This window comes from Bos indicus x Bos taurus, unplaced genomic scaffold, assembly GCF_003369695.1.
Source record: "Bos indicus x Bos taurus breed Angus x Brahman F1 hybrid unplaced genomic scaffold, Bos_hybrid_MaternalHap_v2.0 tig00011704_arrow_arrow_obj, whole genome shotgun sequence".
NCBI classification, from domain to species: Eukaryota; Metazoa; Chordata; class Mammalia; order Artiodactyla; family Bovidae; genus Bos; species Bos indicus x Bos taurus.
In genome coordinates this window covers 28473-56191 of record NW_020867897.1, presented here as the reverse complement: position 1 = coordinate 56191, position 27719 = coordinate 28473, and the positions used below count along the sequence as shown (strand labels likewise).

General features: G+C 50.6%; 1 pseudogene; it reads right to left on the bottom strand.

Annotated features, from left to right (window-relative positions):
• Nucleotides 1-5: 5 nt before the first annotated feature.
• On the bottom strand, nt 6-27223 carry LOC113889299 (annotated as a pseudogene).
• Between the last annotated feature and the right edge of the window lie 496 nt (nt 27224-27719).

Genomic DNA, 27719 nt, shown 5'->3' with positions numbered 1-27719 from the left:
TTTACCTTCACAAAACAGAAGCGGATATAGTGGTCAAAGAACTTCTGGTGTGGCAGGCTGAAGAAGATGGACATTGGAATGGCCACCAAGCCCTGGGGAGGAGGAAGCCCATCTCAACCATCCCACACCTGGCAGCCTCTGGGGGGCCTCAGGGGGTCAGAGGGGTTCCACGATAAGGAAGGAGAAAGAGAATAAGCTTCAATGCAGCACCTCCCAGTGCTGTGTCAAGGTCAGAGGTAAAACATCCCAAAGCACCATGCCAAGTCCTCCTTATGTACAGAGGAGAGAGGGAGGCGGTGAGAGCAGGAAGATCACCTGGCAGGTCAGGCAGAGCCATAGGAGAAATGTCTTAGAATCGCAGCACTGAGCTGGATGGACCTCAGAGTTTAATGCCAACTCACTGTACAGATGGGAAGACTGAGGCCCTGAGAGGGCAGGAATTCCTGCCAGCCCACAAGGCCTATTGAGCACATTAAAAACAGGCTCTCCTTTCCTTGAAATGAATCTGCCCTGAGAGGCCGGGCTGGATTTTGGCCCATCAGCTCGAGGGTCAGGCACCCTTAGCAGTGCACAGCCTGTCAAACACAGAGCGCCCGCAGAGGCCCAGCCCCACCTTATTCTTGATCATCACACTTGACGAAGCGTCTGTCGTACGGCTCATCTGCCGCTCCGGCAAGTCAGGCATCTTGTTTTCTGGGGAAGAAGACGTGCTGAGTCCTGGGCCCTCCAGGGCCCCAGCTTCACCCCGCCCAGCCGGGCCCACTTACTGAAGTCCGAGATGTCTGTGATGAGGAAGTAGCTGCCCTGGGGGGTCACAGGCCGGAAGCCCATGGACTGTAGGCTCTGTATCATGTGGTCGCGGCAGCGCTGGATGTACTGTGGGAGCTGCACAAGTAGCTGCTGGGTCGGCCGAAGTGCAGCTGCTCCCGCTCGAAGCTCTGAGCCACTGCGGCCTGGGGAGGGCGTGGGGGCGGGTGGGGGGGTCGGCGAACGGGTCAGGTAGGACCCGACCCTGGAGCTGACCCAAACCCCTCTTGCCCCGCCCTATACGCCCCGCCCCTCACATGGCCACGCCCCCTCACCTGGCCCTGCGTGGCACAGTGATAGACGGAGTTCTGGTGCACAGTACGCAGGTGCTTCATGAGGCTGTCGGGGCCCAGGACCCAGCCCACCTGGACCAAGAACACAGGGAGAGGGTGAGGCCCTCGGGGCCCAGCCAAACCCTTTCCGGATTCCCAGGCCAGCCTCTCCCACCAACGATTGTAGAGGGAGGGGCCCCCATACTCTCGTTGCCTCACCTTCCAGCCTGTGACACTGAAGGTCTTGCCAGCGCTACCGATAGTCAGGGTGCGTTCCCACATGCCAGGGAGGCTGGCTGCCCAAGATCAAAGAGAGCGGCTGCTGAGACGGGGGTTGGGCACGGAGTGGGGGCTGGGTCCCAGCAGGCACCCAGGCTCTCAGCGCCACGGACTCCCTCCGTGTAAAGCTATTTCCAAGACATATTTGAGCCCCTCCTCATGACAACCTCGGGAGGTAGGTGCCACTATGTTCCCTGTCCCGAGAGAAGTGAAGTCACAGCCCCAGGTCACCTGACCTGTGTGGGTCCAGACCCCTCGGTCCTAATCACCAGACCTGCGCTGCCACCGGACTGGGCTCAAGGCCCTGCCGCAAAGGTCCGGGGTTACGGGGGCGCCCTGGCCGGCTTGGCTCACCGATGCTGATGTGCTGGAACCCATCGAAGACCATCCACTGGTACACTACCCTCGTCCGAGATGCACACCACGTCATGCTGCTGGCACAGGCTGGCCACCAGCTCCAGCTCTTCCTTGGAGAACACCTGCAGGGACCGTCCCCCACCAGAGAGGCCAGCTCAGAGCGATGTGAGCGCCCGGCCAGAGCCGGGCCAAGGGCTTCTCTGCCCTCTCTACTATCCTGCAACAGTGAACCTGTGAGGTCAGTTGTGAGATAACAGAAATATATCTCTGTTGGTCACTGCCCCGGTTTCTGGCACAGAACTCCTAAAACCCGTGTAAACTACTAAGGGGTAAAAGCCCTGGAGGGTTTCCCCGGTGGTGCTAGTGGTAAAGAACCCGCCTGCCAATGCAGGAGACATAAGAGATGCGGGTTCGATCCCTGGGTCAGGAAGATCCCTGGAGGAGGGCATGGCAACCCACTCCAGTATCCTTGTCTGGAGAATCCCATGGACAGAGGAGTTTGGTCGTCTACAGTCCATGGGGTCGCAAAGAGCTGGACACGACTGAAGCGACTGAGCACGCATGCACAAGAGTACTAGAAGCATCTTTTGCTCTAATGCTTGGTCTTTGATCCTGACCTTGACACAGGCAATGGAACCACCCTGTACACTCCTAGAGATAAGAGCGCTAGGAGCATTTTTGTTCTAGTGAGGTGACTCTGAGTGGGCTCCTGGATGGAGGCTGGTCACCAGAAAGACCACGAAGCAATGATTGATTGGGAGCCTGAAATTTTCAGCCCCTCCCACATCCCACTTCCTGCCACTTCCTCAGAGAAGGGAGAGGGGTTGGAAATGGAGTTGATAATTGATGCCTCCATCAAAATCCCGATAGGATGGGGTTTGGGGAGCTTGCAGAGGTGGGTGAGCTCATGCTGACGCACCCCAACTCCACAGGGACAGAAGCAAGCACCTGTTTCTCAGGCACCTCCCAGACCTTGCCATACTTGTCTCTTCATCGGGTTGTTTATCTGTATCCTTTATCATCACCTTTAATAAACTGATAACTGTTAGTAGGTGTGTCCCTGAGTCCTGTGAGCCACTCAGATGAATTGAACCTGAAGGGGGGAGGTGGGCGTCTCAGATTTACAGCCACAGGTTGGAAGCACAAACTGACTTGTGATTGGCGTCTGAAGTGGGGTCGGGGGGCAGCCTTGTCAGACTGAGCCCTTCACCGGTGGGAGCTGACACCATCTCCAGGTAGACAGTGTCAGGACTGAATTAAATTGAATTGGATTTTGTGGGACACCCAGCTGGTCTCACAGAACGCTGCTTAGTGAGGGGAAAAAAGAACCCCACATATCTGGTGTCAGAAGCTTTGTGAGTGTGATAATGGTGTGACAGTAAAGGAGAAGCACGGGTGGACACTGGGTCTTCCTTGACATCGGTTCTGTCGTGTTCCCATTTTAAGTGGATGAGAAAAGTGGAGCGGTGAAGTCACGGGTCCAGGTCTGTGGGGAAGTAGGGCTTAGAGGCTTCAGCCCAGCCTACTGCTGACCTGCCCCTGGGATCCCTGCCCAGGCCCTGGGACCCCAGGAGCCTCGATCCTCAGCTCTCCACAGTTAGCTCTCCCGCTTGACGGATAAAAAACTGAGGCCCCGTGGCAGCACACGAGTAACAGAACAGGCACGCAAGCCAATCTGGAGGGGTGCCGGGGAGGAGGTCTCTCAGGTACCTTTCCCAGGGGGTTGTTGGGTGTGTTGAGGATGAAGCTTTAGTGCGAGATGTGAATTTGCTGGCCAGCTCCGTGGGATCCAGCTGCCAGTTGCTGCTGGATCCGGTTCTCCCTTCTGGGTGGGCTCTGCAAGAGGAGGGGGCGGGGGTGGCAATACTTACTCCCGACTTTCATCTCTAGGAATTCGGCTCCTCCCCCCAGGCATCTGTCTCCACCGGCTCTCCTCTGGGGCTCTGGCCACCCCTCCCCCCACCCCGAGAAACTGGCCTCCTCCACTTCCTTCCTTCTTTCCACCCCCGGGTTCAACCCAGCACACTCCTTGGACCCCTCTGCCCACACACCCCAACCAGCATCCTCACCGGCCTCAGGGACACATCAGGGACAGGCCCCCCTGCCCGTCTGTCCTGGCTCATAACATCAAAAAGGGCGGGCTGAGAACAGAAAAACGCGATGATAACCTAGTACAAGCAGGAGCTGGGGCTGGCTCCACCGGGCCCCGACCCCGACCCGGCCCGGGGCCCATTCACCTCATCTCCTTCATCCACCAGGGCCTGGAAGGCTGTGAACAGGGCCCCGTGGGCACCCACGGTTACCAGCACGTTCTTGCAGTGGGTCTATCTCCTGTCCCAGCAACTTCCAAAGAAACTGGCCAGAATCTTCCGTCAGGGGTGGGTAACCCTGCCAGGACAGCACGGTCAGGCCGCCTGGCTTCGGCCTGGGCCACCCCCGTTCAGGACACTCCTCTGCCAATTCTAAGCATCTTTCAGCAGCAACTGGGAGTCAAGTCACCTTCTGTGGGGTGGGTCCTTTCATCTCTGCCACCACCCCTTGCCATGAAGCCTGCTCTGTGCTGGGCACACCACCAGGGCTGGGATTCATGGGGAACCAGACAGAGTGTATGCTTCACGATGACAGTCCAATAAATAGCAACAACTCCACGCTTTAAAACACCTCTCTTTAAGTTTAAGAGAGTTTAAGGGACTTCCCTTGAGGCTCAGCTGGTAAAGAATCCGCCTGCAATGGCGGAGACCTGGCTTCATTCCTGGGTTGGGAAGATCCCTGGAGAAGGGAAAGGCTACCCACTCCAGTATTCTGGCCTGGAGAACCCCATCACTGTACAGTCTGTGGGTCACAAAGAATCAGATACGACTGGGCCACTTTCACTTTCTTTAAGAAGGACTTTTGTGCCATCTGAGCCTCTTGGCAGCCTTACAAGAGAGACATTACTTGATTCCCATAATTTAACAGGTGGAAAAAGAGACCCGGGAAAGGAAATGACTTGCCCCAGGTCATGGCAGTTGAAGTGCAGGACTGGGAGTTTATGCTGCAGCTTTGGAAACCCCTCACTTTGAGAGGAATATTGGATCTATATGCTTGTTTGCGGAGGACACTTATAACACATTCCAGGGTAAGCCAAGGGACTGAAACCTAAGGTCTGGAACTTAATTAAATGATTTACCAAACCAGATTTGACCACATGAAAATGAAAAATTTCTATACATCAAAATATTCCAGGAGCAAGTTAGAAAACTAAGAGGAAACATTGCAACAGAAAGAGCTCTTGTGAAGCAATAAAACAAATACACATAGCCCAATGAAATAATAAGGGCAGTCATGAAAGAAAAATTGCTGATGTTCAATATTGGTAGGAACAGAATGAACTTTCCTGCCAGCTCTGAGACCAGACTATTGATGGGAATGTAAGTCTTACTGGAGGGCAATTTGACGATGTCCATCGATGGCACCCCACTCCAGTACTCTTGCCTGGAAAATCCATGGATGGAGGAGCCTGGTGGCTGCAGTCCATGGGGTCGCTACGAGTCGGACAAGACTGAGCGACTTCACTTTCACTTTTCACTTCACACAATGGAGAAGGCAATGGCAACCCACTCCAGTGTTCTTGCCTGGAGAATCCCAGGGACGGCAGAGCCTGGTGGGCTGCCGTCTATGGGGTCGCACAGAGTCGGACACGACTGAAGTGACTTAGCAGCAGCATCATAGGCTAAAATGCTTACACCCTTTGATTATCTGGTTTTACTTCTTGTGATTTGAGATAAATGCTCACCTGTGTGTACACACAAAATATTCAATGTGGCATTGCTTGATAGTGAGATAGCCAAACCAGACCATCAGTGCAGGGCTGGGTAAATAAATTATGGCACCTCTAGTCAGTGGAATACTATGCAGTCATCAAAAAGAATGAGGCTATTTTGACATGGAAAGTTGCCCCTATCATGTATGTAGTGAAATAAACAAGTTCCATAACATTGTATATATAATGTTGAATTTGCTTATCAGTTCTAGTAGCTTTGTGTGGAGTCTTTAGGGTTTTCTATATATAGTATCATATCCTCTGCATAGAGAGACAGTTTTGTCTCTTTCCTTCCAATTTGGATACCTTGTGTTTCTTTTTCTTATCTGATTGTTGTGGCTAGGACTTCTAGTACTATCTTGAGTAGAAGAGGTGTGAGTGGGCATCCTTGTCTTGTTTCAGATTTTAGTGGGAAGGCTTTCAGCTTTTCAGTGTTGAGTATTAAATTGGCTGTGGGTTTGTCGTAGATAGCTTTTGTTATGTTGGGATATGTTTCCTCTATTACCACTTGGGTAAGCGTTTTTATCATGAATGGATGTTGAATTTCATCAAATGCTTTTTTACATCTATTGGGATAGCCATGTGGTTTTTGTTTTTTTCTTTTGTTTATGTGGTGAATCACACTGATTTGCCTATGCTGATCCTTGTGAACTTGGGATGTGGCGTATAATCTTTTTACATGTTGTTGGATTTGGTATGCTAATATTTTGTTGAAAATTGTTGCATCTGTATTCATCAAAATATTTCCCTGTAATTTTCTGATTCGGTGCTGTCTAGTTTTGGTCATCCTGATGGATGATGATGGCTTCATAGAAAGTCTTTGGGAGTGTTTCCTCTTCAATTTTTGGAAGAGTTTGGGAACGATCGATGTAAGTTCTTCTTTGTATATTTGGCAGAATCAGTCTGTGAAGCCATCTGGTCTCAGACTTTCGTTTGTAGGGAGTTTTTAAATTACAGACTCTATTTCACTTGTAGTGATAGATCTGTTCAAATTATCTGTTTGTTCTTGATTCAATTTTCGTGGGTTGTATGTTTCTAGAAAAAGATTTGTGATTTTTTAACACAAATGGATTCATACTAGAAACAACGTTGGCCTTCCCTTAAGATCCAGTGGTTAGGACACTGCTTTCACTGTAGGTGAACTAAGATCCCACTTACTGAGCAGCACAGCCAGAAAACCCAAAAAACCCCAAAAAACAAGGTTCTACTGTATAGCACAGAGAACTATATTCAATATGCTATGATAAACTATAATGGAAAAGAAAATTTTAAAACGGGGATATATGTATATTATAACTGAATCACTTTGCTGAGCGCCAGAAATTAAGACAATGTTGTAAATCAAGCTGAGGCTCCAATACTTTGGCCACATGATGCAGAGTCAGCTTTATATTTCAATAAAAAAACAAAAAGGAAAGCCACACAAATCTCACTTGTGGATGCACGTGTGTGTTTATATAAACATTTTTAAAGTTAAAAGTTCAAAAGTCTGAACACTCAGCAACACAGCACACCGTTGGCAGTGCTAGACTCTGGGCGGTGGGATTGGAAGACACTTCCCCCAGGCTGTGAGATGCACACCAACGTTTAAGAACCTGCTCCAGGGCTGGCAAATATTTACTCTGTGGTCCTTCACAGACAAACTTTGGATTTAGAGTCAAAAAAAAAAAAAATCAACTATCTTTCATCAGCTTTATGTGTCACCTCCTTCAGGAAGCCTTCCCTGATCTCTCAGGTTTCATTCCTTCTTCGTGTTCCCAAGGACCCTAAGCTCCTCCATCGCAGCATATCAACTACCTTTGATTTCTGCTTCTGTTGTTTGGTCTGCTTTTCCCACTAGACCTTGATCTCCCAGCTCATGTTTGGTTTTCTTTTAAATCTGTCTTTCCCCCAGGCCATGAACTGTCCCAGGGCCTGTAACAAAGGAGACAGTCAGTGAACACTGAACCGTGGCCGGACTGAATTTCAAGGGCTCTGCCCCGTGAACCCTAACATCTAGATTGGCCTGCTCTCCAGAAAGAGCTGCCCCTTCCTCCCCTGGGACCTCTGCAGAGACCCATGTCTTGAGGCCCCCAGAGGGGCTGGGAGACTCACAAATGCTTTCGTGTACTGGTTAAGCATGAAGTCTCCGCTGACGGCGTGCTGAAAGGCTTCCACGGCGAACTCTGGGGGTGAGAAGTCTGGGAAGCCTTGGCCCAAATTTACAACATCAGCCTCCTCGCTGGCCAGTTGGACAAATTCCACCCTGGGCAACAAACAGAGAGTGGGTAGCAGAACCCTCCACCCCAACCTGGATTTCTGCTCCATTCCAGGGCAGGGTGAGCAAGGCAGTTGGGCTTGCTCTAGAAAAACTGGATAGTTAGCACCCATCCTGATCTGTTTACGGTCATAACTGGTCGTATCCTGGTCACATGTCTCAGCCCAGGGGCTCTGCAACTTTCCATCACCATCCACAGTAAGAAATCACTTTTACATCCCAGACTCTGGAGAGACAAACAGGGACTCCACGTTCTCCTTCCAGTGGGATCCACGGCAGTCTTTCCCATTCTGTCCTACTCTGGTCTTTATAAATACTTGCTGAGCACCCCTAAATGGATTTCATGACCCATTCATGCGTCTGTCAACGCCACACTTTGAAACATTTGCTCATATCGCCTCTGTTAGTCTATGAGGCAAGCTCTACTCCTCGGTCGCAATGGGGATGGAGAAGGTGGGATTCAGGGGACTTGCCCGATGGCTCCCAATTAGCTTTTCCCAGTTGGCTTTTGAGTCCACCTCTGTCTGGAGCAACAGTCAGGCCCTGGAGAGTTACTCTGAACAGACTGTAGTCCCACCAGCCCTGCCATCTGCCGCCTCTGGCCCCCTACCACCTTTCTTCTGGGCCTGCCTGCTGGCCACCTCTTTAGGGAAGCTGGCAGAGAGGCTGAGAAGCTGGATAAAAAGGCTGGCACCATGGCTCCAGGTTGGCAAGGGGCAGAAGAGTCAGGGGTGGTGCCAATGAATTTGCCTAACAATAAATATGTCTACAATCGGTCATTCTTCTCTCCAGAGCTTCACAAGGTCTCTGAAGACACGAAGTTGCTGAGGCTCAGAGAGGCCCATGACCTGCCCAGAGCCACACTGGTGGCTAAAGCAGAGCTGAGATGCAAAGTCAGATGGTGGGTGTTCCATGGTGGCTGGGACAACGGAGCCAGATCCTCAGGCCACCACCCGAGGGTCCGCAGGAACCGGGGGCCTCTCATGGCCCTCATCTCTCCTAGCACGCTTCCCTGCTCTGTGCAGTCCTCCCTGGCCAGCTCTGCCCTGACTCTGCCTGAGACTTGGCTTCTCCTGGCCTCAGTCCTCCCTTCTGTAGAATGGGTATGACAGGCTCAAGAGTCTGCTGGCTCTGTGAGTCAGGAAAGACTCTAGCTGCCTCTCCCAGCCAGTCATTTCCTCCCTCTGGGCTGGACTTTACCTTATCTGCAAAATGGGCCACAGGCCTGTCCACCTGCCTCACAGAGAGGACAGACGGGGCAGCCTGGGAAGCAGGACCCTGGGGGCTCAACCTGGAGGGCAGCCGGATACCATAGGGTCTTTGGGCCTGGTTTCCCTATCCCAAACACCAGGGAGCATCAGAGGAGAAGATGGAGGTGGAAGATGTTTGCAAAACACAAAATGCGGTACAGGAGGAGAGTGTGAAAGAAAAAGATGGTCCTCTTTTGGACAAAAACAACAGCCACCTGTACAGAGGTGGCTCTGTGCTCTTGGCCAAAGGGGGACTGGGCTGGGAGCAGGGGTTGGAGAAGGGGGAAGAAGGAAGGTCCTTCAATCTTTCTTACACACCTGCAATTGCATCCGTCGCATCACTAGTGACAGCGGGCACGTACGCCTTTCACATGTAGAATGAGTCAATAAAGAAAAGATGCTGAGCTCTGCAAGTGTCGGTGAGAAGCCGCCCATGTCTTACCTTCTTATATTCTTTAGCTTATCTTGTTCTCTACTAAGTGTGAAATGAAAGACACCCCCCTGCCCCCGGAAAGCCCTCAGCCCGGTGCCTGGGTAGTAGCCATGGCTCACACTGTATTTCATCTCATCCTCCCAAGGCCCTTCAGGGGAGACAGAAGCATCTCCATTTCCTAGCTGGACCTGGAGGCTCAGGGCAGGTGAGTCACTGGCCCCAAATGCCACAGCCAAGCAGGGTGAGGCTGAGACCCAAACCCGAGCCGGTGGCTGGGGGTCCTCACCTCTCAAGGGCTGAGGCTGCAAACCTCTCGGTCCGAGTATGCAGCCGTCTTAGGTACCACTGAGTCCCGGCCAACCCGGGGACCGCCAGCCCTGCTATCCTCGAGCCAGGGGACCCCCACCACCATCCTACCCAGTCCTGCCTGGCTCACCATGGGTTGTGGTCGATCCCGTCCAGCCTTCGAGCCTGCAGCCGTTTAGCCATGGTGAGCTGGAGACAACAGAGCAAGCAGAGAGTCAGCTGGAGACAGAGCAAGTGGAGAGTCAGCCTGGGCTCGCTCTGGGGAGGCAACTGCTCTGTGACCACAGCCTCCGTGTCCGCCCCGCCGGGAGGAGGCGAAGAGCAGGGCTCCTCCCCGCGCCACCAGCCTGGAGTTGCCCACCTGCCAGCCCGGACTCCGCACATCTTGGGACATAGACTGGATTCCATCAGGTTAAAATTTGACCCAGGTTAAAATTTGGAGGGGCTGGGGAGGAGGAGCAGCAGGAAGCAGGAGAGCGGAGTACGGTGACAGTGATGGCAGCGGCTTCTTTCTAAACGCTTCCATGAACTTCCCGGAACCCCCCGACTTGACCTATTTTACAGATGCGAAAATGCAGGGAGGAGGGGGAGACAGCTGCGGTCAAGGTCACACGACAGACAGACTCAGGCCTGTTTGAGATGAGGCCATGTTCGGACTTGGGCACAGGGGCCACTTGCTCAGTCTTTCAGGGGCTCAGGGGACCACCCCTCCTCTTCCCTGGGTTCTTTCCAGGCCAGCTTCCCCCTCACCCACAGGTGTGCAGAGACTGGCCTGGCCTGGGGACCATCAGGCTCAGGCCCTCAGTCTGTCGTGGCTGGGTGATATTGCACAAGTGCGTTAGCTCCTCCTGGCCTCAGTCTCCCCATCAGTGTAATAGGGGCATGGGCTTCGTGGTCCCTCAGAGCCTCTTGGTCCCTGTGGGTTGGAGTCTCAGAGGGGCTGCAGGTGGTGAAGCCACCAGCTGTAGCTCACGGTCAACCCTCACTGTTCTTCACAGTCCGAGTCCTCACAGCATGCTTACCAGAGGGGTCAGGATAATCCTCATCTAAAGATGAGGACATTGAGGCTCAGAGAGACTTGGGGCCTTGCCCAAGGTCAGAAGAGGAGCTGCACAGGGCTCTGGGGCAGGACGACAGCAACAGCAGGGCTCCCAGCCCCTGGCCCTGGGCCTGGAGAAGGGTGTGGGGACGGTCTGTACACCGGCCAGGTTTTTCCATCGCCTGGGGGTCCTGGTGATGTGAATGGTTCAGAGAGAGCCCAGCGTGGAGCCTGGCACCTAGTGGGTACTTTGCTAACATTGGCGGCCCTGTGCTTTCACCAGGCCCTAATACCTCTCGCCAGGCCTGGCACTCAGCATGTATGGAAATAGTAAAAACGATAGCATGATCTTTGCCAGGGAAATTGTGTGATCCCCAAAATGTTAGACGGCAGTGATTATCTTTGGTTAGTAAACAGATACTTTTCCTTCTCTTCCTTAATAATTTTCTTTTTTTCACATTTTCTAAAATAAATGTTTTATTTTTATGATTAAAAATATGGGAGAAAATTACATTTTAGCGGAATGTTTATAAATGTGCTGTACTGACATCAATAAAACAGGGGACAAAATAGCATGTATGATATGCTTATGTTTAAAAAAATACCCTTGTGTATGCTTCTATGTATACATTGTTTATAGTCATATGTGAATGGAAAAAAAGTTTAGAAGGAAACGTAGTAACATGTTAACAAAGGTTCCCTCTGAGTGGTGGAATTGTAGGTGATTGAATCATGGGTGTGCTTTTCTATGTTTCCAAGTCTTTTTGTACAGAGATCATATCATATTTGATTCTGAAATGTGTGTTTTTGCACACTGCATTTTCAGATGTATCTTAGAACCTATAGAATGAATTTAATAGGCAATTTCCTCCTCCCTTACTAGTCCATAAAATAACAATGTATCTTAATATTGATGTCATTATGGGTTCAATGATATAAGGACTTGCTTTTGAATTGGGTATGCATCACGTTAAGGAAATACAGTAAAGATGAGTTGGGGCAGTGGTGGAGAGGTGAGTAGAGGTTGGAGTGAGGGAGTTTGAGGAGGGCTGAGATGAGTGAAGGAGTAGAGGGGTACAGGGGCACAGAGAGAGAACAAAGAGGCATCGAGCTGAATGAGTTCAGGGAGGAGATGAAAAAGGGGGGAAACTGAGGTGCTCAGTGGAGTGACCTTTGCGTACATCACACATTGCTTGGATAAGGGAGGAACCAGTGCCTGTTCTTGAGTTTATGCATAATGTATTTATTCAGCCAACATTTATGAAGCACCTACTGTGTACCAAACACTGGGCTGGGCTAGGGGCCAATGGGGAGGCTGCAGCACCAAGGATGCAGAGCTACAAGCTAGATCAGAAGCAGGGGCAAGGGAGGGGCCCACACCCAGACTGCAGTCAGAGAAGGCTTCCTGAAAGAGGAGGCTCATGCACAGCTTTGAAGCCAGGGCCAAGCCAGATCCCAGGACCCCAGGTCATGTGAGCAGCAGGGCTCAACGGGCGAGAGCACTTACAGTCTGGTGCAAACACCGGGTGAGCGAAGCTCCAGACTTCTTTCCCCGGAGGGGCCCCACCAGGTGCAAACAGATGGCCGTCGTGTTCCTGAACATGCCTCCCAGAGCCGTGGGGTGAGGTCCCCTCCAAGGGCAGAGAAGGGAGAACACCCTGGCCAGAAAAATGGCTCTGGGCCCAGGACTTGGTGCCCGCCCCCCCCCCCCCCCCCGCCCATCAGCTCTAATAACAAAAACAATAAGGGCTGGTATTTATCAAGTGGTCCCTCTGTACCAGGCATGGAAACAAGTGTTTTGTCGCATGACTATCCTTCAGTCCTTGAAACCCTGGGACCACCCCCCGCCCCAGCAACCACAGTAACCCTTTCAAAATGTTAAGAAAAAGAAAGAAAAAGATAGTGCTAAGTTGTGTCCAACTCTTTCGATTCCACAAACTGCAGCCCACCAGGCTCCTCTGTCCATGGGATTCTCCAGGCAAGAATACTGGATTGGGTTGCCATTTCCTTCTCCAGGGGATCTTCCCAGCCCAGGAATTGAACACAGGTCTCCCGCAATGCAGGAAGCCCTCAAAATGTAAATCACCTCTAATTAAAAATGATCTAATTAAAAATGAAGATTATGGATGGCTTCTAATATCACAGGCAGAGCCAAGCCTACATTACGTCCTGACTCTGGAAACACACATACCACCTGTAGATTATTTCTGTGCTAAAACCAAATCTAAAGCTGATCAGGCCTTAAAAGAGATTCCGAAATTCCCTGGCGATCCAGTGGTTAGGACTCAGTGCTTTCACTGCCAGGGCCCGGGTTCCATCCCTGGTCAGGGAACTAAGAACCCACAGCCTTGCAGTGCTGCTAAGAAAAAAAAAAGATTCAACAAACATAAATTAAAAAGTGAATGCTTAAAAAAGAAGAAAATCTTTGAAGGACACACTGCACAATTTCAAAACTTACTAAAAAGCTAAGGGAACCAAAAAACAGTGTGGTAATGGCATAAGGATAGACATATAAATCAAGGGAGTAGAATTGAGAGCCCAAAAGTAAACTGCTATTTGATCCATTGCTGTTTGACAAGGGTGCCAAGAAAATTCAATGAGGGACAGGACTGGCACACTGATAGCTCTTTCTCGATTCTGTGGGTGGTGGTGCATGGCCGTTCTTAGTTGGTAAAGTGATTTGTCTGGTTAATTCTGATAATGAAGGAGACTCTGGCATGCTAACTAGTTATGTGACCCCCGAGCAAAAAAAGAAAAGAAAATTCAGTGAAGACATAACAATCTTTTCAACAAATTGGTGCTGAAACATCTGGATATCCCCATGCAGAAGAATGAAACTGGACTCCTACTTTATAAAAAAAATTAACTCAATAAAAGGGTTAAAACTATAATACTCCTTGAAGAAAACAGGAGTAAAGTTTTTGACCTTGCATTGCTGCTGCTGCTGCTAAGTCGCTTCAGTCATGTCCGACTCTGTGCGACCCCATAGACGGCAGCCCACCAGGCTCCCCCATCCCTGGGATTCTCCAGGCAAGAATACTGGAGTGGGTTGCCATTTCCTTCTCCAGTGCATGAAAGTGAAAAGTCAAAGTGAAGTCGCTCAGTCGTGTCCGACTCTTAGCGACCTCATGGACTGCAGCCTACCAGGCTCCTCTGTCCATGGGATTTTCCAGGCAAGAGTACTGGAGTGGGGTGCCATTGCCTTCTCCGTTGACCTTGCATTAGAAGAAGTGTGTTTTTTTTTTTTATATATAACACCATATATAGCAGCTTTTATATATAACAACACAAGCAATGAAAGAAAAAATGGATTTAGACTTCACCAAAATTAAAAACTTTTGTGTCTCAAAAGATACCATCAAGAAAATGAAAAACCCCACATAGGAGAAAGTATTTGCAAATTATAAATCTGAATCTCTCCAAAGAGGTATAAATTGTTAGCAAGCACATGAAAAGATCCTCACGATCATTAGCCATTAGGTAAATGGTACACTAAGACACAACTTCCCACGCACTAGAATGGCTAGAACAAGACAGATAATTACAAGTGTTTCAAGGATGGTGGGAAATTGGAAGCCTTGTATATTGCTTCTGGGAATGTAAAACCCTGCAGCAGATGTGGCAAACAGCCTAGAAGTTTCTCAAAATGTTAAACATAGAGTTATCATATGACCTAGCAATTTCGCTCCTAGGTATATACCCAAGAGAAATGAAAACGAAAATATGTCCATACAGAAACTTGTACATTGGGATTTCCCTGGTGGTCCAGTGGCTAAGACGTCACGCTCCCGATGCAGGGGACCAGGGTTCCATCCCTGGTCAGGGAACTAGAGCCCTTAGACCTGGACTTCCCCGGTGGCTCAGACGGTAAAGCATTTGCCTACAATGTGGAAGACCCGGGTTCAACCCCTGGGTCAGGAAGATCTTCTGGAGAAGGAAATGGCAACCCACTCCAGTATTCTTGCTTGGAGAATCCCATGGATGGAGGAACCTTGTAGGCAACAGTCCATGGGGTCACAAAGAGTCAGACCTGACTGAGCGGCTTCACTTTCCTTTCTTTCTTTTAAAAATCCTCATAGTAAGAATAAAACCCAAAGTTTCTACCGTATCCTATGACCATATACTACGAGGCCATATTAGCTCAGAGATGAGGGCCCAGGTTGTTCCTACCACCGTTTCTCTTGCTTGCTCTCTCCCAGCCACACTCACCATTCCTGTCTGTTAACTCTCCTCATCTTTTATCAGCACCAGCAAACATTTTTCTGCCTTGGGTCAGAGCAAATATTTTAGGCTTTGCAGGGCAGACAGTCTTTGTCGCAGCTTCTCAATCTGCTGCTGCTTTGGGAAAGCAGCCTTAGATGGCACATACGTACCCGAGGCGGCAATTTGCAATGCAGCCTCACTTCTCTGATGAATCTAAGAAAAGCTGTTAATTTTTTCCTTGGCTCAGCTTTTTATTCACAAGGACAGTGTGATGACTTCAAGCTCCTTGCACACAGGACTGGAAACTGTAAGTCCAATGTAATCTACCTGTTCACAACATTTCATAACTATCAGTGCGACCCTCTAACTTTACTATAGAGGAGAAATAAAAGGAGACTAGTTTATAACCCGGTCATGGATGCAAAGGCTCAGGCTTGCCCACACTAGGAGATTCTAGGAAGTGGAGAGTTATTGGCCCTTGCTTAGAAGAAATAAATCTGGCCTATTGGACGTTCCTGGTGGTCCAGTGGCTAAGACTCCCCGCTCCCAATGCAGGGGGCCTGGGTTTGATCCCTGCTCAGGGACCTAGATCCCACAAGCCACACAGATCTTTTCCCGTGTGCCACAGCTAAGATCCAGTGCAGCCGAAAGAGGGAAAGAAAGAAAGGCCGCTCCCTAGCCTAGTCCCTTCTAAACTCCGCTCCCAACCCAGCCTGTTCCTCCAAGGTCTTTCAAAGCATTTCAGAGCCCAGAAAACTAGTCATCTGTCCCAAGGCGGGGCACTTCCTCCTCTGGTCCTCACTCAGTCATCAGCTTCTCTGGAGCATGTTCTCTGACCAGGTCCTGGCAAAGCGCTGAGACCACAGTGTGGACCGATGTTGGGATCCAGAGTGAGGTACTCCGCCCGTGGCAAAGGTCATGAGGAAGGAGGCTCGACATACGCAAAGGCGGGATTGAGCCTCAGGACTCCCCCTGGAACTCCTCGAGCATCTACCCCCATAACCAGAGCCTGCCTACTTTACTACTTTGTGTTCTCCCCTACACCTCTGACTTTACGGGGGGCTGTCCCCCACCACCTCTTTCAGAGAAGGAGTTAACTTAGAGCTCCAGTTAATAAAAACTCCTGGGTGTGACAAGAGTGTTTTAACCTACAAACTCCTCTGAAGGTTCTCTGGCCTGCCTGACAGGCTTGTCCGGCCACATGTGATCGCTCACAGCCTCCCAACCGTGAGAGGCACGAGATGCTTTAAACCTTCTAAAAACAGGTTCCTTAGAAAAGTTAGAAAACTATTAGTATAAGTATAATGGGCTGATTAGAAATTGTATTGGTGAAGGGTTTTTCATTTGTTGAGCCAATGTTTGTTGCTAAGTCTCCACATCCCCTGCCCTTACACACGTTAATGAGTATATAGAAGAAATAAGTATTAACCTTTGATACTAATCACGTTAGACCTTAGGCTAAGTAAATTCTTTCCTTAACTAAAACCCACTATACCCTCACCCTATAGGAATGTAACTTTATTTGGGTGGTGTCTGTTTTAAGAATAATCAGCCCTGGAGAAATAAGTGTCCTGATTGACTGACCGCTGTCACAAGGAGAGAGGGTCGTAAATTGTCAGCAGGCCCCCCTGGCCAGAAGATGATGTAACACCCCTAAGACCTCTGTATACATTTGTATGAAGCACCTGACTTTGATAAAAGTCAGGACTGCTGACCCTGCGTGACTTTTGCATGACATCTCAGTGTATAAAAGTAGACCATGGAAAATAAAGAATTGGGATCAGTTTCTCGAAATACTGGTCTCCCCATGTCGCTCTCTCCCCCACTCTGGCTGAGTCTCCATCTGGAGCGCAGAACCCACCATGCTTACTAATTATGCCTGGGCTTCTAAGATCTGACCGGGGAGGCCTCAGTGTCTCCTCTCCTTCGGGAGAACGGAAGGACGCCTGCGGCCTACGTAAGTGGTGCAAGCTTCTTGTTTTGAAGATTTATTGGTCTTCCGCGTAAACCAAGCTACTCAGCCTCTTTTCTCCACTGAATTTTCCTACTAACCTATCCTCATCCTATTACTCTTTATATCTTTGATAAAATATTTAAATAAATAGGTCGCCGACGCCGTCCCCGCTTCGAATACCCTGGATCAGCCAGGGCTGGACCCCGGCAGACCAGGCCTGTCAAGAGATGCCCACAAACACTGTCTCCATTACTATCCAGCACGTATTTCCTGACCAATGCGAAGGTGTGTGTTATGGCTCGAATCGTGTCCTCCAAAAGCATATGTCCAAGTCCTAACCTCTGATAACCTGTGAATATTTCCCCAGTGGCTCGGGGGTAAAGAACCTGCCTGCAATGCAAAAGACATGCTGGAGATGCAAGTTCAATCCCTGGGTCGGGAAGATCCGCTGGGGATCTTGGGGTTGGTCCATGGGGTCGCAGAGTTGGACGTGGCTGAGCGACTAAACAACACTCTGTGAATGTGGCCTTATTTGGAAACAGGATCTTCGAAGGTGTGACCCATTCAAGACGATGGACTTCCCCTGGTGGTCCAGTGGCTAAGATTCTGGGCTGCAGGCGGCCCAGGTTTGATCCCTGGTGAGGCAACTAGATCCCACATGCGGCAACTAAAGGTCCCGCGTGCTGCAACTAACACTGGCCCAGACAAAAATAGCAATGCATGCATGCTAAGTCACTTCAGTCACGTCTGACTCTTTGTGACCCCACGGACTGTAGCCCACCAGGCTCCTCTGTCCATGGGATTCTCCAGGCAAGAATACTGGAATGGGCTGCCATTCCTTTCTCCAAAAAATAGTAATAATAGTAAATAAGTAAATATTCGAAAAATTGAAGACGAGGTCTCACTGGATCAGCGTGGACCATTGCCAGTACAGTTTGTTTCCTTGTAAGAAGAGAAAAGAACACAGACACACGGGAGAAAGTTCATGTGAAGACAGCTGCTGCTGCTGCTGCTAAGTCGCTTCAGTCGTGTCCGACTCCGTGTGACCCCACAGACGGCAGCCCACCGGGCTCCGCTGTCCCTGGGAGTCTCCAGGCAAGAACACTGGAGTGGGTGAGGCAGAGACTAATGTGTCTACGAGCCAAGGAACACCGAGGACTCCTGACAGCACAGAAGCTAAGAGAAAAGCATGGACCAGATTCTCCTCCTCTACGCTAAGAGAAAGCATGGCCCCAATAACACCTTGATTTTGGACTTTCAGCCTTCAGAACCACCCGCTGTGTGGTACTTCGGTACAGACGGCCAGGAGACTAACCCAACCGGACACTAGAGGGCGCTGGGGGCATGGCCCCTGAGGGCAGGAGTTCCGGCGGGCTCCTTGGAGGGCGCGGCCTTCAAGCCCAGTCCCAGAGGAAGGGAAAGGATGCCAGGCGGTGCAAAGGCCCGTGGGGGCGAGCTGGGAGAATCCAGGGGCTGGGCAGTCAGTCAGAGTTCACCCTCCGATTTACTCCCTGCGGCTAAGAACCGAAAAAGGGCAGTGCGATTATTATCTGAGGAGGGGCATTCCACCCTGTGTCTGGGGGAACGTGCCCGCCTGCTTCAAGTCCCCTCAGCAGAGGATGGGAGGCACAGGGCCTGGTGTGAGCCCAGTGCTGGCCTTGGAGGGCACAGCCGTGCCTGTTCTGGGGGGACCCACCATCCCGCTTGACAGGGATTGAGGGATTTCTCAGGACACCGGACTTCCAGAGCTAAAAGTAGCACCATCCTGAGAGAACGGGGATGGGTGGTCCCCTTAGACGGGCCGAGTGCAGGGGTGCCTGCTCCCGTCCTGTGCCTGAAACCCTGCTGACTCCCCAGATGGACTTAATCTCAGGGGAACCCCCCTCCTCGACCACCTCCTGACCACTCGGTTCAAAATCTGCGGGTGCCTGGTAGGCTGATCCTCTCTCTGACGTGGTAGCCCACAGCCCTTGATGTCTATCAATTCTGGCCTTTCTCCTAAGGTGGCTACGCCTCCTCTGCCCCACATCACACCTGCCACCATCTCACCGGATCACAGAGGTAGGAATAACACTAATGCGATCAGTTCTGATTTGCTCACTCAGCACCAGGCGCTGCAGTAAGGACTATACTGATGTCATCAGACCCTTTCAACAGCCCTGCGAAGCAGGCGCTACCCTCAAACTCCCCCCAACCTTAATAGGCAGGGAAGGAACTTCCCGGGTGGCCCAGCAGATAAGAATCTGGGTGCCAATACAGAGCACAGGGGTTCGATCCCTGATCTGGGAAGATTTCACATGCCTCGGGGTAAAACAACTCATGTACCACAACTACTGAAGCCTGTGCCTAAAGCCAGTGCTCCGCAATGAGACGCCACCACGGTGAGAAGCCCTCACACCACAGTGAGTAACCCCCAGTTGCTGCAGCTAGAGAAAGCCTGAGTACAGCAGCAAAGACCTGGTGCAGCCAAAAATAAATAAAATCTAAAAGCAAAACGAAATAAGGCAAGGAAGTTTGCAACAACGATAACATAACAATAAAAACCAGTCCATCCTAAAGGAAATCAACCCTGAATATGCTCTGGAAGGACTGATGCTGACGCTGAAGCTCCAATCCTTTGGCCACCTGATGCGAAGAACTGACTCGTTAGAAAAGACCCTGATGCTGGGAAAGACTGAAGGCAGGAGGAGAAGGGGGCAACAGAGGACAAGATGGTTGGATGGCATCACCGACTCGATGGACGTGAATTTGAGCAGACTCGGGAGATACTGAAGGACAGGGGACCTGGTGTGCTGCAGTCCGTGGGGTTGCAAAGAGTGGGACACAACTGAGCGGCTGAACAACAACAAACACTCAAATGGGGCTCCGGCAGGTCAGGGGAGGGTTCAAATCACGGGATGCCCACAGTTTAAGAGCCCAGCGTGTGGCCCTTTCCTCTCCTCTGCCAGTCTTGGCCCTTCACTCTCACTGCCAGCTCTCAGGAAAGGTGGTACCTTGGGGCTGGGGGTGGCCTGAGCCGTCTGGCTCCGTGGAGTGGGGGAGAGCCTGTGCAGGATGAGGACACGCTTAACCACTCATGCTACCTGGGGCTGGAAACCAGGATCCGGCTTCCACTGCAGGGGACTGCCAGGGCAGCGACTGGTGTGTGTGTCCGGGTGAGTCTGTGGGCACAGGAGTGAGTATCATACTGCACCCTTTGTGGAGCAGGTCTGTCCTGCCAAACCTTTGATGCCCACCTGGGATTGGGCACCAAGCAGACACCAGCGGAGAAGGTTAGGACACAGGCTTTGGGGTCATGCACACCTTGGCTGTGTGACTCAGGGCAAGTCACTTTACCTCTCTCAATGTCAGTTTCCCTGTCTGTAAAATAAATAAAAATAAGGTACTTCATGGAAAGCCCTTCACTGAATGCCTGGCACATAAAAGGTGACTGTAAATGGCAAATGTTAATAATAGAGTGGGCACTTTATGAATACCCATGAAATTCGTACAATATGACCCATTTCAGCGGGACTGACTTCATCAGATCTCAGGAGGCTTAGTGCTGAGGGCCTGCGATAGTTTGAAGGGCCTATGAAAATGTTTTCATTTTAATTTATTTTAAAATAAGAACACAAGTGGGGCTAGTGTTAAAGAGCCTGCCTGCCAATGCAGGAGACATGAGACATGCATTCAATCCCTGGGTCGGAAGATCCCCTGGAGGAGGGCATGGCAACCCACTCCAGTATTCTTGCCTGGAGAATCCCACAGACAGAGGAGCCCCGAGGGGCTACAGTCCATGGGGTTGCAAAGAGTCAGACACGACTGAGGCGACTTAGCACGCATGCACAAGGGAATGTAATATAATAATGAATCTAGCCTGGACGATATTTGTTCTTTATACCAACATAGTTATAAACTATATATATTTTTTTGGCCAAGCTGTGTGGCTTGCGGGATCTTAGTTCCCTGACCAGGGACTGAACCAGGGCTCTTGGCAGTGAGAGCATGAAGTCTGAACCACTGGACCACCAGGGAATTCTCCTTTGATATATATATATTTTTTTTAATGGAGAAAGGGGCCCATGAAGTAGAAGTGAATAGGGTCCTTGAAAGTTTTAATGTGACCTTGAACGTGGGTAAATCTGTGTGCGGTTGTGACTACTTGTGCAAATAAGAGTGTTTGCCCTTGAGTACTTGCACATGTCTCTTTCCTTTGAGCCCGTGGGTGTCATGGGGACAGTTTCCAGGAACTTGAAGGGGAGGGAAAGCCACTGGGCGTCTGAGCCGAGGGTGGGAAGGGCACAGGTGGCCACTTGGGCTGCCCTCACCAGCAACACTGCCAGGTGTCAAGGCGTTCCATGCTGCTTGCATGTTGCATGTCCAGCTCTTTGCAACCCCTGAACTGAAGCCTGCAAGGCTCCTCTGTCCATGGAATTTTCCCGGTGAGAATACTGGAGTGGGTTGCCATTTCCTCCTGCAGGGGATCTTCCCGACCCAGGGATGGAACCCAGGTCTCTTGCATCTCCTGCACTGGTAGGCGGATTCTTGACCACTGAGCCACCTGGGAATCCCTGCAAGCCACTGCCCTGTGGGGAAATGGGTGCTTGTTGTCCCTGAGGCCACCAAAAGGGGACACGCAGAGCCAGTCCTGTCTAGACTTCTGGCTAGCTGGCCCTAGACATTAAGCCATACGATACATTAGGACAGAGGACAACTTTGTGTCTCAGAGGGGAGTGTGGCCTCACTTCATAGACGAGACCGTCGGTGGGGAGTGTGCTGGTCCAGGCCCACCCCGAGGTGCGACTGCTGGCCTCCCAGACCAGGGTTCTTGCACTGACTGGGCTGACCTAGGTATCTCTACAGGGGCTCATTCACAGACACCTGGGAGCTCTCACCATTGCCTCATTCAGAGACACCAGGAAGGCTCTGGGGCAGCCTTTCCCAAGCCACACCCACCTCCAACTCCCCATGTACCTCATCTCTCATCTTCCAGAAAGCAAGATAACTTCCCTGGATAACTCCTCTACAGCCCTGATGACGAGCTTAAGGGTAATGACCATAGCCTTTTATTTACTGCACACTTTCTCTGTGCCAGGCTGCCTGCCCAGCACTTTACATGGCCCATCACTTTGAATCCCATGAGAGAGGTGCCATCAAGAGGCCAAGTAACAGACCCAAGGCCACAGCTAGCAGGTAGCAGAGCTGGAATTTGAACTCAGGACACAGACTTCAAAGCCTGTACTCACTGCCACTGTGGAGCAAGGGAAGGCTGAGCAGTGACACCACGGCCCCTTGGGCTAGTGACTCACTATTTCCAGAAAGAATGGATGAAGCACAGACTGAGAGATGCTCAATGGGAAAGGAGAGAATTTGATCTAGTTGCTTACATTTTATGGATGGGGATAGTGATGAGCAGGGAGGGGCACCGACCAGCCCAGATTCCAGGGGGACCAGATCACCTGGGGCATAATCCTGGCATTTTTCTCATCCTAGCAGCTGCCTGGGACATCATTATGCCTGTGTCTCAGAGGAAGATGCTCAATAAACTTTCACTGAGTGAGAGAATGAATGTTATCTCTCCAACCAGACTGTGAGCTCCGTTAGAACTAGGACTCTTCTTTGTTCATCTTTTTACTATCAACAACTGGTGCAGGAACTTAGATACACACCTTTTATTACTTCAGATCAGATCAGATCAGTCGCTCAGTCGTGTCTCTTTGCCACCCCATGAATCGCAGCACGCCAGGCCTCCCTGTCCGTCACCAACTCCCGGAGTTCACTCAGACTCATGTGCATCGAGTCAGTGATGCCATCCAGCCATCTCATCCTCTGTCGTCCCCTTCTCCTCTTGCCCCCAATCCGTCCCAGCCTTAGAGTCTTTTCCAATGAGTCAACTCTTCGCATGAGGTGGCCAAAGTACTGGAGTTTCAGCTTTAGCATCATTCCCTCCAAAGAAATCCCAGGGCTGATCTCCTTCAGAATGGACTGGTTGGGTCTCCTTGCAGTCCAAGGGACTCTCAAGAGTCTTCTCCAACACCACAGTTCAAAAGCATCAATTCTTCGGCGCTCAGCCTTCTTCACAGTCCAACTCTTACATCCATACATGACCACAAGAAAAACCATAGCCTTGACTAGACGGACCTTTGTTAGCAAAGGAATGTCTCTGCTTTTGAATATGCTATCTAGGTTGGTCATAACTTTCCTTCCAAGGAGTAAGCATCTTTTAATTTCATGGCTGCAGTCACCATCTGCAGTGATTTTGGAGCCCAGAAAAATAAAGTCTGACACTGTTTCCACTGTTTCCCCATCTATTTGCCATGAAGTGATGGGACCGGATGCCATGATCTTCATTTTCTGAATGCTGAGCTTTAAGCCAACTTTTTCACTCTCCACTTTCACCTTCATCAAGAGGCTTTTGAGTTCTTCTTCACTTTCTGCCATAAGGGTGGTGTCATCTGCATATCTGAGGTTATTGACATTTCTCCCGGCAATCTTGATTCCAGCTTGTGTTTCTTCCACTCCAGCGTTTCTCATGATGTACTCTGCATATAAGTTAAATAAGCAGGGTGACAATATACAGCCTTGACGTACTCCTTTTCCTATTTGGAACCAGTCTGTTGTTTCATGTCCATTTCTAACTGTTGCTTCCTGACCTGCATACAAATTTCTCAAGAGGCAGGTCAGGTGGTCTGGTATTCCTATCTCTTTCAGAATTTTCCACAGTTGATTGTGATCCACACAGTCAAAGGCTTTGGCATAGTCAATAAAGCAGAAATAGATGTTTTTCTGGAACTCTCTTGCTTTTGCAGTGATCCAGCGGATGTTGGCAATTTCATCTCTGGTTCCTCTGCCTTTTCTAAAACCAGCTTGCACATCAGGAAGTTCACGGTTCACATATTGCTGAAGCCTGGCTTGGAGAATTTTCAGCATTACTTTACTAGCGTGTGAGATGAGTGCAATTGTGCGGTAGTTTGAGCATTCTTTGGCATTGCCTTTCTTTGGGATTGGAATGAAAACTGACCTTTTCCAGTCCTGTGGCCACTGCTGAGTTTTCCAAATTTGCTGGCATATTTATTACTTCAGCAAGTATTTATTGAACTCCCATTATGCACTATGCCCTAGCCTAGCCACCAGGCACACAGAGAACAGGATACCTTCCTTTCCCTTAAGGTGTGCACACAGAATGAGGGGGACAAATGAGTAATCAGACCATTCTAATACAGTGTGAGCCTTAATATGCAAAGAATTCTTATCAATCAGTTACAAAAGACCAATATGTCAATAGAAAAAAAAAAGTGGGCAAAAGATATAAATTCACACACAAAAAGAAAACAGCATGTAAACTGGAAGAGATGCTGAACCTTGTCATAACTGACAAAGTGCAAACTACAATGAAACACAATTTTCTGTGTCTCAGGCAGAGAATAATAAGATTGAGATACACCAAGTCAATACTATGATGCCCTAAAAGTCACTGGTATATCTTCTGGAGGGAAACTTAATATTAGTGACTTATATTATTCCTTCCAATCCCAAAGAAAGGCAATGCCAAAGAATGCTCAAACTACCGCACAATGCTGGGAAAGATTGAGGGCAGGAGGAGAAGGGGACGACACAGGATGAGATGGCTGGATGGCACCACCAACTTGATGGACATGGGTTTGGGTAGACCCCAAGAGTTGGTGATGGACAGGGAGGCCTGGCGTGCTGCGGTTGATGGGGTTGCAAAGAGTTGGACACGACTGAGCAACTGAACTGAATACTCCAGAATTCTGGGGCTGACCAAGGAGGAAAGATACAATTTGTTAGGGTAGATGCAGATGTACAGAAGGACACAATGTGGGATTAGAAAAACCAGGTCCAGAAGTGCATGGATTAAGCAGCCTCACTTCTGTAAAATTGTATCTATATACTTCTTTCCCTGGATAGAAGTGGGTGTTAACAGCTGGGGGCTTCCCTCATGGCTCAGGTGGTAAAGAATCTGCCTGTAATGCAAGAGACCCAGGTTCAAAACCTGGATCCCCTGGAGAAGGAAATGGCAACCCACTCCAGTATTCTTGTCTGGAGAATCCCATGGACAGAGGAGCCTGGTAGACTACAGGCCATGGGGTCGCAAAGAGTCAGACACAACTCAGCAACTAAATAAGACAACACACCAACAGGCAGATTGTGATTTGGGGAAATAGATCTGGATGGAAATGTGGCATAAAAATGGAGAGTGAAGTGACCTAGCAATATGGAATATACAGTTTTGTAAGAAATTAAAATTTGTGTATAGAATAGCAGTTGCAAATATTCAAACAATAAAGTCTGGCTAAAGGAGCTTAAAAACAAGTATAATCAGCCATTACAATGATGAGGTCTAGAAGTTATGATATATGACACTTACCCTCCAGAGAACTGAAATCCACCTAAGTAGGAGGTTAGGGCTCAGCTTTTTGGGTCCCTCCCATTTTCCAAGCCTCAGTTTCTCCATCAGGACAAGATGTCTGGGCCCAGTGGCCCCTAAGGGCCCTTCCGCCCTTCTCTGCCCTGCCCAGGACCCGGCTCGCTCACCCCGATCCTCGCTCTGGGCAGCTGCCTCTTCCTCCTGTTGGCGCTTTGCCTGTTCCTCCTGCGCTCGCTGCCGTTCCAGTTTCTTTGTCATCTTGAGATCCTTCCACTTCTTTTTCTCCTCTTTTTCTGGATAAGAGGACAATTGGTGGAGGGAAGAGTGACTTGGAGGTGGGAAAGACTTGGAACAGCCCAGGAGGTGGTGTCCTCTCAGTAGGTCAGCCTGGGGACTCCAATGCTGCCTAGAGAGCAGCCAGAGAAGGCTTCCAGGGCTTCTGGCCTCCTCGTCCCCATTTTGGGTACTAGTAAGACCTAGAGGGGACAAACCTGGTGGCTTTTCCCCAAGATTCAGCTGTGCACTGATGGGCAGTGGGGAGGTAAGCACAGACACTTAGCTCTCCAATGGGCCCACCCCCGCCAGGGCCCACCTCCACCCCCTAGTCCCTGACTTACTCTGTTGCTTCCACTTCCGCCACTCTACTCTTTGGCCATGTTCACCCTGGAGAAGGAGTTGGGGGAGATACAGGAGTGAGGCTGAATGGTCACACCTGAGCTGGGGCGGGGGAGGTGTTCCCACTTGCTGCTCCCCAGCTGTCTCCTCTGTTTAAATGAGCTGTTGCTGGTTAGTGCTCAGTCGTGTCCAACTGTTTTGCGGCCCCATGGACTGTAGCCCACCAGGCTCCTCTGTTTGTGGGATTCTCCAGGCAAGAATACCTGAGTATTTCCTTCTTTCCTTTCTTCCTTCAAGAATTCCTGCCATTTCCTTCTCCAGGGGATCCTGCATTGGCAGGCAGATTCCTTACTGTCTGAGCCACTAGGGAAGCCCCTTTAAATGAGGGTAGTGAGGAAACGAGGGGCACCCCCCCACACACACACACACACAATACTGCCCAAGAGAGAGCGTCAGGAGGGCAGGGACATGTACCCCCAGTGCCTGAGACCATAGCTGGAACATAGTAAGCATTCAGTAAATTGTTAAATGAGTTCCTACTGGAGAGAAGAGGAAAGAGGTTCAGGGGGACAGGACTTGCCCACTGCCGCCCTGGTTATCAGAAGAGATACGCCATGAAAGGGCTCGGGAAGGAGCCGGGTCCCGCCTTCCGAATCCGAACCCCGGGCAGAGTTGCCACTAAGGACTCCGGCAAGGTTGCCATTGGCCATAAGGCAACGGCAACCCAATCCAGTACTCTTGCCTGGAAAATCTCATGGGCGGAGGAGCCTGGTGGTCTACAGTCCATGGGGTCGCGAAGAGTCGGACACGACTGAGCGACTTCACTTTCACTCCGGTAAGGTAATGAGTTACCAACGCTGTCCCGGCTCCGACTCAAACCCCGGTTCCCACCTCCGCTGCTCATCGGCACAGGGGTTACTGAGGCCACAAGCAGGCAACAAGCTCGGGGACTCCGGCCGCGGAGCAGCGACGAGCCTGGAGCTGGAGGGGCGACTCGGCCCCGCCACGGGGCCCCACGCGGCTCTATTTCTTAACCCCAGCCCCGTGCCCTGCCGCAGGGCTCGCACACCCCTCCACCTACCGAACCACAGGGCCGCTTCCTCGCGCGCTCCGCCATGTTCGCCGAACGCCGTAGGCCCCGCCCGGCCAATCAGACTCACCCCTTCCGGCAACACCTACTTCGAGCCGTCCAATCGGAGACCCAGAGGCGCGCGTGGGCGTGGCCTAGGTGCTGTGAGGTTAGAGCACGTGGACAGGGGAGGGCTGGAGGTGCTGGATGGGCTGCCTATGGGCTGATGGGGGGACGGCATCCGGTGAGCTGGACCTGGCGCTGGTGTAGGGACCGGGGGGCGGGGGGGGGGGGGTGATGTTTAGCTCATCTCAGGCCTGAGTGTCCCAGTGCGCAGAAACTTTGGACTACCAGAGCGCTGCCCTCCGGCTCGGGTCGAGCACGGAAGTCAAACATCAGCTTGGTTTTGTACATGGAGTCTTGGGGCCCGAAGCTGGAGTGTGATTCAGAGCTGGCAATAATTAAATCCAGTTATAGATTCGCTCATTTACTCTCTCTTTTAATTATTACACTTTATTAGAGAACAGTTCAGTTCAGTCGCTCAGTCGTATCCGACTCTTTGCAACCCCATGGACTGCATGCAGCACGCCAGGCCTCCCTGTCCATCACCAACTCCCGGAGTTTACTCAAACTCAGGTCCATCGAGTCGGTGATGCCATCCAGCCATCTCATCCTCTGTCGTCCCTTTCTCCTCCTGCCTTCAAT